This window comes from Cyprinus carpio, chromosome B2, assembly GCF_018340385.1.
Source record: "Cyprinus carpio isolate SPL01 chromosome B2, ASM1834038v1, whole genome shotgun sequence".
Classification (NCBI taxonomy): Eukaryota; Metazoa; Chordata; class Actinopteri; order Cypriniformes; family Cyprinidae; genus Cyprinus; species Cyprinus carpio.
The window spans coordinates 7,908,222-7,921,695 of record NC_056598.1 but is presented as its reverse complement, the minus strand read 5'-3'; the positions used below and the strand labels follow the sequence as shown (position 1 = coordinate 7,921,695).

Below are 13,474 nucleotides of genomic sequence, written 5' to 3'. Positions count from 1 at the left end.
TTCAGTAGAGATATAGCCAAAAATAAGAAGCATGGTAAGAGCATGCAGGAACGCCACGGCTTGGGCCATCCAGCAGGAGGCGGTGATAGGGGCGCCCGATGGGATTGGCTAGTACGCCTGCCGTTGCCAGCCATTGCGCCCCGCCAGCGTCGCTGGCCAGCACCGTATATTGCCACAGCGGGCACGTTCAGGTCAGCAGAAGCGATTTACAGAGGAGTCAGCGGTCACCGGCCGGGAGCCTTTGTCGATGATGCCCAGGGCTGCGCCCCACTTCCTGGCCGCAGAAATGCACTTTTTATTTTCTATGCCCACTGATTTGCCCAGAAAGAGAGATATCCTATTTTTTTTAATTTGAGATTTACCTACACTTGCATGTCTGTGGGGCTACTCCACTCCCTGGCTATATTTTTTTTTTTTTTTTCCTGCATTGCAATTCTGTTCTGTAGGAGTTTCCTTGGAGGCAGACTACGGCATGCATAGTTCTCATTCAGAGATAGCATCCTAAACAAAGGAGGAAGCTTGCCGAGAAAAAGCCTGGGGCAGACCGCCAGCCAAATGCTACCATTTTGGGATATTTAAAAAATAAACATAGGAAATCAAGGTACCTATTTGGTAGTATTTTTTTCTGGTCCTACTTGATGCACAGTTCATCAAACGATCACATTCCGCTAGGCACATTTATTTCCGATGAATAAATAAGGCCTCACATTTATTTATGCTGCAGGCAGGCTCCCCGGCGCCTGGTACGCCCACCGTGCTTCCAGAAGCGACAGTTCCGGAGTTCTAACTCCAAGGTCCTTTCCTGACCCTATTTCCCTCTTTTTCCTTTCTCAGTGTTTCCTGTCTACCAGTGCACTGTCCTATTAAATAAAAAAGCCAAAAAAATATTGAAACTGAATTGTGAAGTGATTACATTTTAAAGATTCACAGTATTTCAATTTCATATCGGTACGAAAAAACATACTGCGGTCCTTTCGGGCTGTTTGCAGTTAATCTTTAAAAGTGCAAAATAAATTCAACATGAATATACACGAAATGCTGCTCTGCCTTCTACCACACACAGTTATGGGTTTCCAGCTGAAGTGTTTCGTAGAGTAAGAACGCAACTTTTTATCAGTTTCACGCAATTATGATTTAAAGGCAAATTATTGATTAATAAACCACTTATTTTGTGCGGTCCTTTTTAATATTATAATATATTCTCAAAACACTTTTACCATAGTGCTTGGTTTATGCTTCCTTTTATTTTGATGTTTACATCAAATAATCAGCTCCATGTCTGCCGCTTTCTGATGCTGAAATGGCTTGCTCCTTAGCTCACCTGGTACAGTGTTGCACTTGTAATGCTAAGTGTAAAACATGAGCCATTAAAAAAAAAAATCAAGTGTTTGTGTAAGCAAGCCAAAAATGGCAATGTGTTTTTATTTCATGTGTGCTTTTATTAACACTCAGTTTAGAGTAGGTTGTATTAATCTTTTACCACCACTCACAAGACATTTCTCATTCTCTGAACTGCACGCTTAATATGTACAACCACCAACATAACACATGCGAGAGATTCACTTTCATTTTGTTTTTGGAGGGGAAGCCGAAAATGCTTTCAAGCATACACTCACTCACTTACTTTTTAAAGTGTTGCTTGAAATGTGCAAGAACGCTCTGCAAAACCATAATTTACTTAAGAGAAATGTTGTATTTACTTTGAGCATGTTTCTCAATTAGAATACTTTACTTATAACCTTTGCTTAAGCGTCAAAAGCTGATTGATATTCTTTGATTTTTTGTTTTTTAATATTTGTTTTCCATTTATTTATTTATTTTAAATATAAAGAAATAGACATTTATTGATTATTGGCTATGGCGCATAAAAAAAATAATTGTCAACACTTGCCAGAATTTTTTTATTGAAGCACCCTAATTAATCAAATTTAATTCATTCTGCCTTCTGCTTTGAACTGTTTTTACTTATGGACATTTTGGTACCATAAACCATATGGTTTTTAGAGGAGTACTCTATCGGACCCCATGTGCAGAACTCTTGCATAATTGAATTATTACATAATTCATCATTCACAAAACACATATTTGAGTGTCCTATTAAAATGCTCTATTAATAGTGAAATATATAACAAACAACTCTCTCGTGATACCAGACAGCAATGAATGTTTTTGTTAAAGCAAATTTTGCCCCCAGCACTTCTGGAGATGCAGTGGCACTGCAAAAAAACAAAAACAAACAAACCTGTATTTGACACTTTCAGGTGTATTAATGTTTTTCAAGCAAATAACTAATGCTAAATTTGCATCATTTTGATTTAATTTAATATTTTATTTTGAACCTGCAAATATAGCTCTTAGTAAAATAATCTTAGCTGACCTTTCCTTAGAATTACACAAAATGCTTTAACTCTCAAGTCATCATGCCAGGGTAGTGCTCGTGTCATTTTGTAAGATTGCTCTTGTCGTCTGCTTCTCAGATGGCGTCAATCTGATTGTGCCATTTTCCAGTGACATTTCCTCAAGCTTGATGGACAGAGTCTGGCTCTCCCTGCAATATGTAATTCACAGTGTGAAGTAAAACCTCAAGCACTGCAGAAAACACTCAGGGCACTGAGGCGTTTGGTTAACTCTGCACACCGGTCTGATTTGGTTTTCAGATCAGTCTTTATGATTGACTGTCTGCACTTTGTCATTCTGCAAGTGATGAAAACTGGTACGTTTGTTCAGTCATTGCAATCAATATCCAGCGTATTTACAATGGTTACTTCAGTAATGATAAAAGCATCAGCACCATGCCAAGAGCCTTCCTCATAAAACTCTGAGTAGCTGTCATTGTGGAAAGAGAGGATGGAAAATCATGAGCTGCATGAGACAACGGATGACAGAGATGTATCACGCATTCATGTGTATTCTCTTTCCAAAACTGCTGACTCGTTTACTATATACAGTACTACATAGTAATTGTGATCAGGCCCGGTTTCAGAACCAAATCACTTAGGGTGCTTCTGAAAATTGTGAGGGTGCTCACAAATAATATTAATCCTAATTTTCAACTGTATGAAAAAAGTATCACAAAATAGGGCTTAATTTCAATGATGTGCAATCTAACATAATAGAGTATGTCCATCACTTTGCAAAAAACAAACAAACAACAACAAAAAAGTCACACACACTGTGATAGGTTAGACTACTGTATGCACATTTAGACTGCACGTTTTGCTGCGTGATAGCAAGATATGGGGTAAAAAATTAAAAAAATATTTTATATACTGTACCATATAGTTTAGCAATATCACACGAAGAGTGCTGGTTTTCCCCCAAATAACAGCACGACTGCAAATGTAATGATGACTTTATACTGCGTTTGAAAAAACAAGAAGTTAATATTAAGTAACTTACAGACACAGGCTACTACTTTTTTTGTTCTATTCCGCCAGCGAAATATAGTTCCAAATAAAGCCACAGCAGAACTGCTTTGCCTCTAAGCAAAATTGCCACTAAATTGAACAAAAATGCCCTTGCACAAACAAAGTAAGAGTCTGGAGTCTGGACACAACCCATGTGTTAATGTGTTTCAGATCAAGTTTTTGTGCTCTTTAGGTATCAATATTGCATGAATTTGAATTGAATATGCCAAAAATGATCCGATTTTTGCTGTCCCAGGGCAGATTTAAATGCCCACATGTTAAAGAGTTGTTGGACAGTGACTAAGGAATTGCTATTGTGTTCATTTAACCAGGGCTCGACATTAACGCTTGTCTGTTTGTCCGGGACAAGTGGATTTTGTGAAGGGGCAAGTGAAAGAGTATTTTACTTGCCCGCCTGGACAAGTAACCTGATTAAAATTTTTAATAACAAACAATAACTGGAGCAGCACTGAAGCTTTGGCGAGAATAATTCTGATTTTATTACTTTCTGTGTAAACGGTGACTAATAACAGATAATGTATTGACAGTATCAAAATCTTGTCAGTTGAGGCTCGTGCAGCCTATCTAACTCATGGAGAAATCAAAACTATTAGTGCAACAGCACACACAAAGAAACATGAACAAACATACTGCGGTACACATGAACAAGAGTGATGTTTTTCCGACTTTCAGCACGATTGCAAATGTGATATTGATTTTATACAACTTTAGATCAATAAAAAAGTAATATTAACTGACTTACATTTTAGACATATTATTGATTGTTTTTGCTCCATTTTGTTAACGAAAACAGTTCTAAGCCACAGCAGAACAGTTGCACATCTCTGAGCAACACACAACAGTCTTTTGTTACTGAATGATTCAGCATTTTTGATTAAGTCAATGATTTAGTGAGGCATTCATAAAGACAGTCACTTGCTTCCATTTATTGAATGATTCAGCCGTTTGGAACCAACGGTTAGAAGCACATGATCACTCATTAAGACTTGCCACCACATAATGGTGGTTTAATTTCATATTTAAAATTTCTGGCATTTTCCAACATTTCAATTATGTCAAAAAAGTCTTAAAACATTAAACTCTAATAATAACATTATGTATGCTTGCAGTTTGAGTTAAATGAAATTAATGGAACCATTATTTCATTCAAACAGGTGCGAGTAAAGGACTTCTAAATGGGCAGGTGCGAAGCAGCTTCTGTGTTCCTATCAGTGGGAAGACAGAGTTGGTTGATACGGATTTCATTTGTAAAGTAACAACTATATAGTGTGTATATTCGTACTTAATTGTATTGATCAAAGTTAGAATTTGATTGTAAATGGTGATGAACATTTGAATCAGGTTGAGAGAAAATTGCTCCTTCAAAAAGTAAAACAAAATGTAACCAGCAATCAAATTTAAGGAAGATAATCACAAAATATGTCCTGATTAACGTAATACCTGATAGATCACGGATGGAGGGGAAAACTATTTTTCATTTTGTTCAGAATAAATACATTTGCTACCAGAAAAACAAGGACTGGAACTTTTTACTCCGGACAATTTTTTGGAATGATATGATGATTCAGTGTCCATAAGCTGAATGTTGAGCACGGATTACCCTAAAACTAATGCAACTAAGGCAGTTCTCATTGGATAAAACAGAGCTCAAGAGTCTCCCGTGCAGCCATTGACTATAATCGGGGATGTTTATCAGCAGTTGTTAAACAAAGGATCTTGGGGCGACACAGGAAGCTCATGCTGGCCCACAAGGATTTCAGCTGCCTCCCGGCATCATTAAAACATTATGTCAGTGGAAGAAGCACCTGTGTCTTCCTTGACCTGTGGTTGGATGTTTACATACCATAGATGACGACGCATAGGAGTGCCAAGAGGCAGCTGCATTGCAAATGTCGCCCAGCACTTGGCCTGCATGAAATGCATAGGCGCCATTTTGTTTCTTATTATGTCCCCACCAGCAGATGGCTCATCAAGGAACAAATACGCAATAGTGGCCAGCACTCTTTGCATATTATTGAATTTCTTTTTAAAGATCGTGACAGAGGATGGGGGACAGAGAAAATTTCACCGGAATATTCAACGCTTCCTGAGAAGCAAGATGGCTTTGTATTCCTGAAAAACACTTTATCCCCCAAGGATGGGGGCTCTGAAGGGGGACTGTGCCTTTATCACTGTAAGAATACCAATGGTAGCTTGTTTATGTCAGCTTGGCATTAATTCATGGAAACGCCCTGTAGAGAATGTAACGCCACCCAGTGGAATAGTATGTGGTTCGAATCGTGGAGATGTGTCGAAGAAGCTGGAAGGATTATCTACTATCAATGGACGGAGGCCTGAACTTACTAACCACTTTTTTATGTCTGACCAAACAAGATTGTTGTGACTCTAAAAGAAATCAGCAGGTAAAAATTGCAGTGCTATGTTAACAGTATCTTTGAAAAAACTAGGACATTCTCCTCTTAATAGGATCTTTTAATGTTGAAGAGCCCGCCATTGATTCGCGGTGCATTCATACCAGACCTATGACCCAGAGTCCCCAACGGAGGATGAAGACATAAGATAAAACAGTTGTGGTGTTAGGTTATTTTACGGATGTTTCTTCACTATTGTGGACACTTGGCCCTGTGCGAAAATAACACTAATAAGTTACTCCTTTAACATAAGTCCTCTTAAAACACAATATTTACACTCTCATTGTTCTACCTGGTTTCTTCTTGAACCAAATAAGTCTCTTTTTTACAAACACCCGCATTTCCACACTAATATGTTGCGTTATTTATCCACTGCGATTGGTTACCCAGAAATACAATTCATATGGCTTTTCATGTGGCCAGTTGTATTATTATAGTACAGCTACATATAGCCCACCATATTGGCAGATTACATTCACACTCCCATCCCGCTCTACACATAGTGATGTTACACTTGGGGTGATGGTCACCACACACAAACGGACACAACCAGCTACATCAGACCTAATGGTATCTATAGTGACCTTTTTATACCATCAGTTGAAAGCAATAGCTGAATAAATAATCTTTTCATTGATGTATTGGTGTTAGTCTGAAGGGACATAGATGGCAGAGATACAACTATCTGAAACGCTAGGAATCTGAGGGTTGCAAAAAATCTAAATACTTGAGTAAACTCACCTTTTAAAGTCTTCCAACTATTAGCTCTTAGTCAATGTAATATTACTAATACAAAATGACATCTAACGGTTTGAATATTTATGGGTAGGAAATTCACAAATTATTATTCCTGTGGTCCTGGAACAGCACCTTTACTTCAATAACCTAATGCTTTTCGGCATCAAAGAACAATCTCATAATTTTGACCTATACAGTGCATTTGGCATTTGACTACAAATTATACCACAGGCAACTTTAGGAGCGGTTTGGTGTGTCCCAGGTCTACATATAGTAAGGCTATTCTCGTGTGAGCTTTGGGTGCAATCGACTCCGAGTTCGAAGCCGGCCTTTTTTACTACACACCTTGTTCTTTATCCACCACTTTTCAAATCATCATCCATCAAATGGAAAGGCAATTATTTCACTAAGAAATTAAGGAAAGAATCAAAAAGTGAAGAAAATTAAAGTATTGGGTATAGGGTAGGTCTAGGTGTTAGAGATGGCTTTATATGTCCCAAAAAAAGTGACATGTCCACTTAATAATTAACAAATTTAGTATAAATGATATTTTACACTCACCACATTAATAGTTGCCATACTATTTTATAAGGTACCACAATACTGAGTTTCAACTATTGCCACTATTTTCACATAAAGATGATAAGTCGCAGGAAATTCTGGCCTATGTTTAGCACAGAGTATAAGGAGGATTTAGATTTGCCCCAATAATAACTGCTATTTCACTTTAGAAGGGAATAGAAATCAATTGATAAATTGCACTTCGTAGGAAATAGAATCATTGTTATTTGCACTTAGTGTAAATAGAATCTACGCTAAGAAAATATGCTATTTACTTAGTGACATAGATTTAGCGCATTCACACTTAGTGCCAATAGCTGCATGCATAATAAAAATGCTCTGTCATAATCATACCACCTCATGCTGTCCAAACCTGACTTGCGTTTTTGGGGTGGAATTATCTCTTAAATCTCTTGGTTGATAAAAAGGCAAGGCTAATTTCCTTAGCTAGCATTTATTGTATCCCTAAATACACACCAGTGAAAGAATATTTTAATTTTGCCCTTAGTTTTAAAAGAATTACAGTATAGAATTAGAAATGGACACAAAAGATTATGATTATTAAGTTATTAGTCACAATAGTCACAGAACATATTTTATCTCAAGCTCTAAATTCGTTAAGTAAATTTCGTAGTAGTATTTTGTTAGTAATGCTGGCAATCAGCCCACAAACTGGAAAACTGTTGTTTGCTGTTAAACTAAATTGGGACTGGTGTAAAGGTTTCTCAAAACAGTTGTATATGAACTTTATATAACAATAAGAAAAAATATGAACTCACCAATACCGGGAGCAAAGAAGTTTAGTTCAAGAAATATACAATAAAGGCATTGAGGTTGTTAATTGTTGGCCTTGAATGGGTACACCAGTGTTTACATTTGATAGGGCACGTCATACATTATTTTACATGACACGAGCATATAATAGAGAATCTGTATGAAATTATGGTCTAATATTTTGACTTGGTTTACGCTTGCATCCTGGAGCGAATCTTTCCATCTCTATTCACCATCAGCCTCTGAAGATGCAATGGCAGGAGCTGCGCAATGGTCCACCAGCTCGGGTCTACTAACCGGTGGGGGTAGAGGGAAAAAAGCGACTGATCAGGCGCAGAATGGAAGGTCATCGGAATGACTGACGACGCACACAGACCGTTGGGCTACGGCGTGTGGACGTGGGTCACCGCACGAGCATGAGGGTTCCACGCTCATTGCAGCATTGCAGAGAGGGCGGCGCAGCCGCAACTGAAACTCCTAAACGACAGTCAGAACACGGTCTTCCTCTTTCTGGGGGAACCAGCAGTTACATGCGACGTGAAGCGGAAAGGATCTGTTTATAACAACCTGCGGCTGTATGAGACCAAGTGGCTGCCAAACTCAAGGTCTATATACATCTCCGGCAGAACATGCTCCAGTTTGATGAAACTATTTCCAAAGAGAGAGACTGGCCAAGACAAGGGAACGGGCACTATATTATGTTTTACAGAGCCAATTTAAAATGTTATTATTTGATAAGAGGCCAATTTAGTATCTATAATGATACGGTTCAGGAACTAACTTAAATATGTGAAGATACACTAACTTTGATGTTTCATTAGTATTAAAGGCAAAAGATATTTCAAACCCAGTTTCTGAACACAACTAAAATGGGTATGCAGAACTCAATTAACTGAAGGAGGTGCATTGAACAGTGCATGGATGATACGCAGACGTTTTCAATCATACTGCCAATATTATCCATATGACATGCCCTAATTTTTCGTGAACTATTTTATTTCAACAAGGTGTTATAAAGGAAAGATGGTGAAACCGGTCACTAGAGATAGAGTCTGCAGAGGCCATTCTTATGCCACATTTACTGATCTATCTCTGAGAAGAGCCAGCCTCTTATCCCTTTCAACCTCTAGGATCACAGTGAGAAGATCAGTTAGTGTGGGATTTTAGATTTTGAACATTAAGCCAAAGATACTCAAACGTTAATCAATGCATGCGTGGTGCGTGTGTTCGCAGCTTAGTCTGTTTGCAGCGAAAGGGAGGGTTTAATATATTCCATTTTGTACGGCCAAAATGAATTTGTCATTCACTATTTAAAAATAACTGGGTTCTTTATTGCTAACGGATGGTTACATGACAGAACCTTTAACATACAGTACCCTGAAACTTTCCATTGCACAAAAAAGGTTCTTTATAGGGGAAAGTGTGGCTTCAGGACTTACATTCAAAGTTCCTTTCACACCAAAGGAAAAAAAAAAATGATTTTAAGACACTGTTCACTGTGAAAGAGTTCTTCGGGGAACCAAAAAACATGTTGTTTCTATGGCATCATTGTGAACCCCACTGTTGGACACCTTTATTTTTTTAAAGTGAAATGCTGTAAATTTACAGGTCCTGGTTTATATTCTGATTCAATAGCGCACTAATCTAGTTATGGTGAGGTGTCATCTGAAGATCTCCATGTACGTGAATGTCTTTTCATGTGGCGTTTTATTCGCCAAAACTATTTTACAGATGGCTTCTTAAAACTCTTGGAGGCGTCATTATGTATCGAAATGCAAATATTACCACTGATGAATTGGCTTAGCAATGATACAAGCGTGGTTTTGTAGCTGCTCGTCCCCTTATTACCACAGCAGTCTTATTGCAGCGTTCGAAGGTGTTGTTCTTCTTATCTTGTGTCATTTTCGTTTGGTGTTATTCCCAAAAGTTGCAAATGAAAAAGCGGAGGGAGAAGACAAAAGATTGCTGTGAGAAGTCATACTAAACACTCGCCAACAAAACTATGTCTCTGTTGATGGTCAGACTGGACTGGTTGAGAAGGCTGGGCTGCTGTTGATCATTTGTTTCCCGTTTGTTTGCATACATGCAGAATTTTTCAACGAGCTGGTTCTATCAAAACGTTACTTGTAAGGGGTCACATGATGTGATTTTCAAGTTTTGCTTTCTCTTGGAGTGTTACAAGCTACTTGGTGACTAAAGAAGATCTCTGGTTTAAAGTTGCAACGACTAAAGTCTCAAACCCAAAGAGAATTTATTCTGTAATAAAGTTAAGACCTCGTCCAGGCCACACACTAAAAGCCCTCATTTAAAACACGTCCCCACATGTCGACATCACGATGTGGAAAAGATTTGCATAAATGCCACCCAAATGTTCAGCTAAGAGAATAAGGCGTAACCATTGATTTCTCACTGTTGCCATGGCGCCATGTGTGGAGATAGCTGGGTTTCGTTGTGATATAGCGGAAAATACTTGTGTTTGGGCCTTCTAAAAGACGGAATCAGAACTTACAACACTGTTCCCAGCAACACAGTTCAACCCAAATTTCAGATGTGTTACAGCACATTGTTATTGAGGGACTGTTCCTGATCCTGGAGAGAAAGACTACCAATGCCAGCTGTTTCTGAATGTAAGTAACAGTCAGTAAATACGTTGACATATGTAAAAAGGATTTTGCCACTGATGATTCAAACATAAGTTTTGCAGCAGTTGTATCGCCGCGGTCCTCAATTTCCAGTCTTCCCTCCCCCTGCTCTTGCATATTTTGTTATGTTGCTCTTATGGCTTCAGACGTTGGTTCTATTAGAACATAATGTGCCAGCGAAGTGGAAATCCACAGGCCTTTAGAGCTATTTTCCCCCCCCCCCCCCCCCCAGTTCGGACGTGAACCGTCTATGTTTCCATCCAAAGTGCAAGATTAAAAGGCCGGCGCGCGACCGGACTATACACTTGTATTTATTACCGCGGCAGCAGTATCTGATTCACACTGTGTCCGTGTGTGAAGAGGTTGCGCAAGTGAACGTTAACCGTGATATGAATGTTCCGAAGTACGTAAACCTTCAACAGATTTCCCTGCCTCAGGTGAGGCCGCCTCGTACGGAGCAAATGAAACCCTGTGTAGGGGACCCTGTCAGGGGTGGAGAAAAAGACGCCTATTACATGCACGAGGGACCTCACTACTAAACGAGCTGATTTAGGTGGAGATACCTGTATGCAAAACGAAGAGCCAGAGCTGGGGGGCGCCGAGGACTGGAATGAGACGAAACCCGCTGGTGTCAGAGTGAAGCCCCCAACACAAAGACACCATGGTTGGTCGATTTCGCCGAAGGACAGGCGAGGAAGGATGCAAGACAAAATTCAGATGGTATGAGTTGTATGCAGGCCACCAAAAAGAAACCGCAAACCATTAAAAACACACAGTAGAGTCATAAGTAAACGCATAATTATGTCTCCAACTGGATTGCCACCAATGGCTCGTTGTATGGGATTTATGTTTGTCTTGTCGGCCGGTGTTTAACCGGGCACACATCACTATGGCAAGGGGCTAACATTTCCTTCACATATTAAGGCATTTCGGCCAACACAAAGCACTGGATAGTGGGCAATCAGAGCACACCTCGCTTTTCAGAATTTATGGCTTTGTGCAAAAAGATGGCTCGTTCAGAAAGGCGCGGACATCGAGAGAAAAACAATAATGTACTATATGGGAAAATAATGTGTTTTTTTAATCTTAAACCACATAAACACATTTCATTAACACATCCACAAAAATGAAGTTCTTTTAGCAACGTCATATGCCCCTTTAAGACAACAACATACATAAGAAATATACTGCCTATAAATGCATCTCACAAACAACCATATACCAATAATTATTCAGGGCAAACAACTTGCCTGTTATAGGCTGTTGGCTGTGCTAATTAGAAGGCAGCTACGTTTTTTTTTTTTCCTTAGAACCCCTGTGTAGGTTCTTTATTTTTTCCCTTGTTTTTTGGATGTCCTGGTGTGCCAGTTAACCACCCGGGCGGAGCCCGTTCAGCAATTAAGACCTGACCCTTGTTTTAACCTGTTGGCGACTTCCAACGAAAGCAATGGAAAACGTGGCAAAACACCCTTTTAGTAAAAATTTTTATTTTTTTTTATTTTTTCCCTTTACACACTCCATTCCTTGTCTGTTTTTTCTCTCCTTCTTTTTCCACGTCTAATCATGCCATTTTTCCAAAAACATGTCCGGTGGTCCCTTCAAGCCAATTCTACCGGGCAGTTAATTGGCCTTTAACCCCGCCCAATCCTAAATCTATACAACTTATTAAACACGGCTTACGCCCCACCTTCTTTTTCTTTTTCTCTGTGGGTGTCCCCCCCCCCTCCGGGAAATTGTTCATCCCCGCTTGTCCAAACCAAAAGCAGAAACTTCCATTTTCTTTTCGCCCTCCGTGCTTTTTTCCTTTACATCCCACCACTCAATCCGGTTGGGCTTGAAACCCGAGACCTGGGGGATTTTTTGTCCCCCCCCAGAACGAACCAGCAAAAAAAAAACCCCCAGCTGCTTCTTAATCTAACTAAACATGTTTTCCCCTTTCTTCACCAAGCACCCCCCAAAGGCAAAAACTCTTTGTTTTTTTCTTCTCCACAAATGCATTTAGAAAGGCTTGGGGATATTGCGGCTGCACAACACCATTGCCAAATTTTTGTCCAATAATGTCTTGTCCTTGTCCTTTTTGGGTTTTTTAGGCCTTTTACCTTTGGCTACTGTCCCCCCCCTTCTTTTATGTTGCTACTTATATATAAGGAAATAACTCAACCCAACCTCTTTAACCCTGTGCCCAATTAAATTAACTCATTTTGACATCTATTATTTCGATATTGTAAACAATCTCCTATTAAACAACCCTCCCAAGGGGGTTTTGTTTTTTGTATTGTAACCGCCGCCCTCCCTCCCTGGGCGCAAATTTTCTAACTTTGCCACCCTTTCCTAGAAGGAAGCCCGTGGGAGGTGGCTTTTTTTTAGCCGTTCCCCCTTCCAATCCCCGAGGAGGGTGGGCCGTTCCACTTTTATTTTTTTTTAGTCCCTATGGAGGGAACTTATCCATTTTTTACCATCCTTGGCTTTCCATTTTGAAATCTCAAATTGCCCTTTTCACCCTATCAAGCCCCAAGCAACAACAAACACCCCAGGCCAAAAACTAAACCTTTTGACTTAAATTTTACCAACACGCAATTTGTTAATTGCAAAACCAACCCCCACTTTTTGGTAGAACCCCTACATCTCTCTGCCAGTTCCCTTCTTCAAATTTACAATTAAAACACTCTAAATTTGTTTTTTGGCTACCTGTAATGCCCCACCGCAACAACCCCTAATACTTGTTACGTATTAGACAAAAACCTACAACTGTTTTCCTTTTCCGCTGTAAAGTTGATCCTCCCTCTCTATCCCCCCTCTAACCTACCATTTTTTCTTTTTTTTCATCTCTGTGCGTATAAATGCAAGAAACTGAAACACCTTTTAATTGCTCCTTAAACTCTTAAAAAACCGCTTTTTCCACCTCACGTCCCTATAAAAA

At 39.3% G+C, this 13,474-nt stretch overlaps 1 pseudogene; it reads left to right on the top strand.

Moving 5' to 3' along the window:
• The window catches only part of LOC122136167, a 46,174-nt pseudogene that overhangs the window by 20,701 nt on the left and 11,999 nt on the right, over positions 1–13,474 (top strand).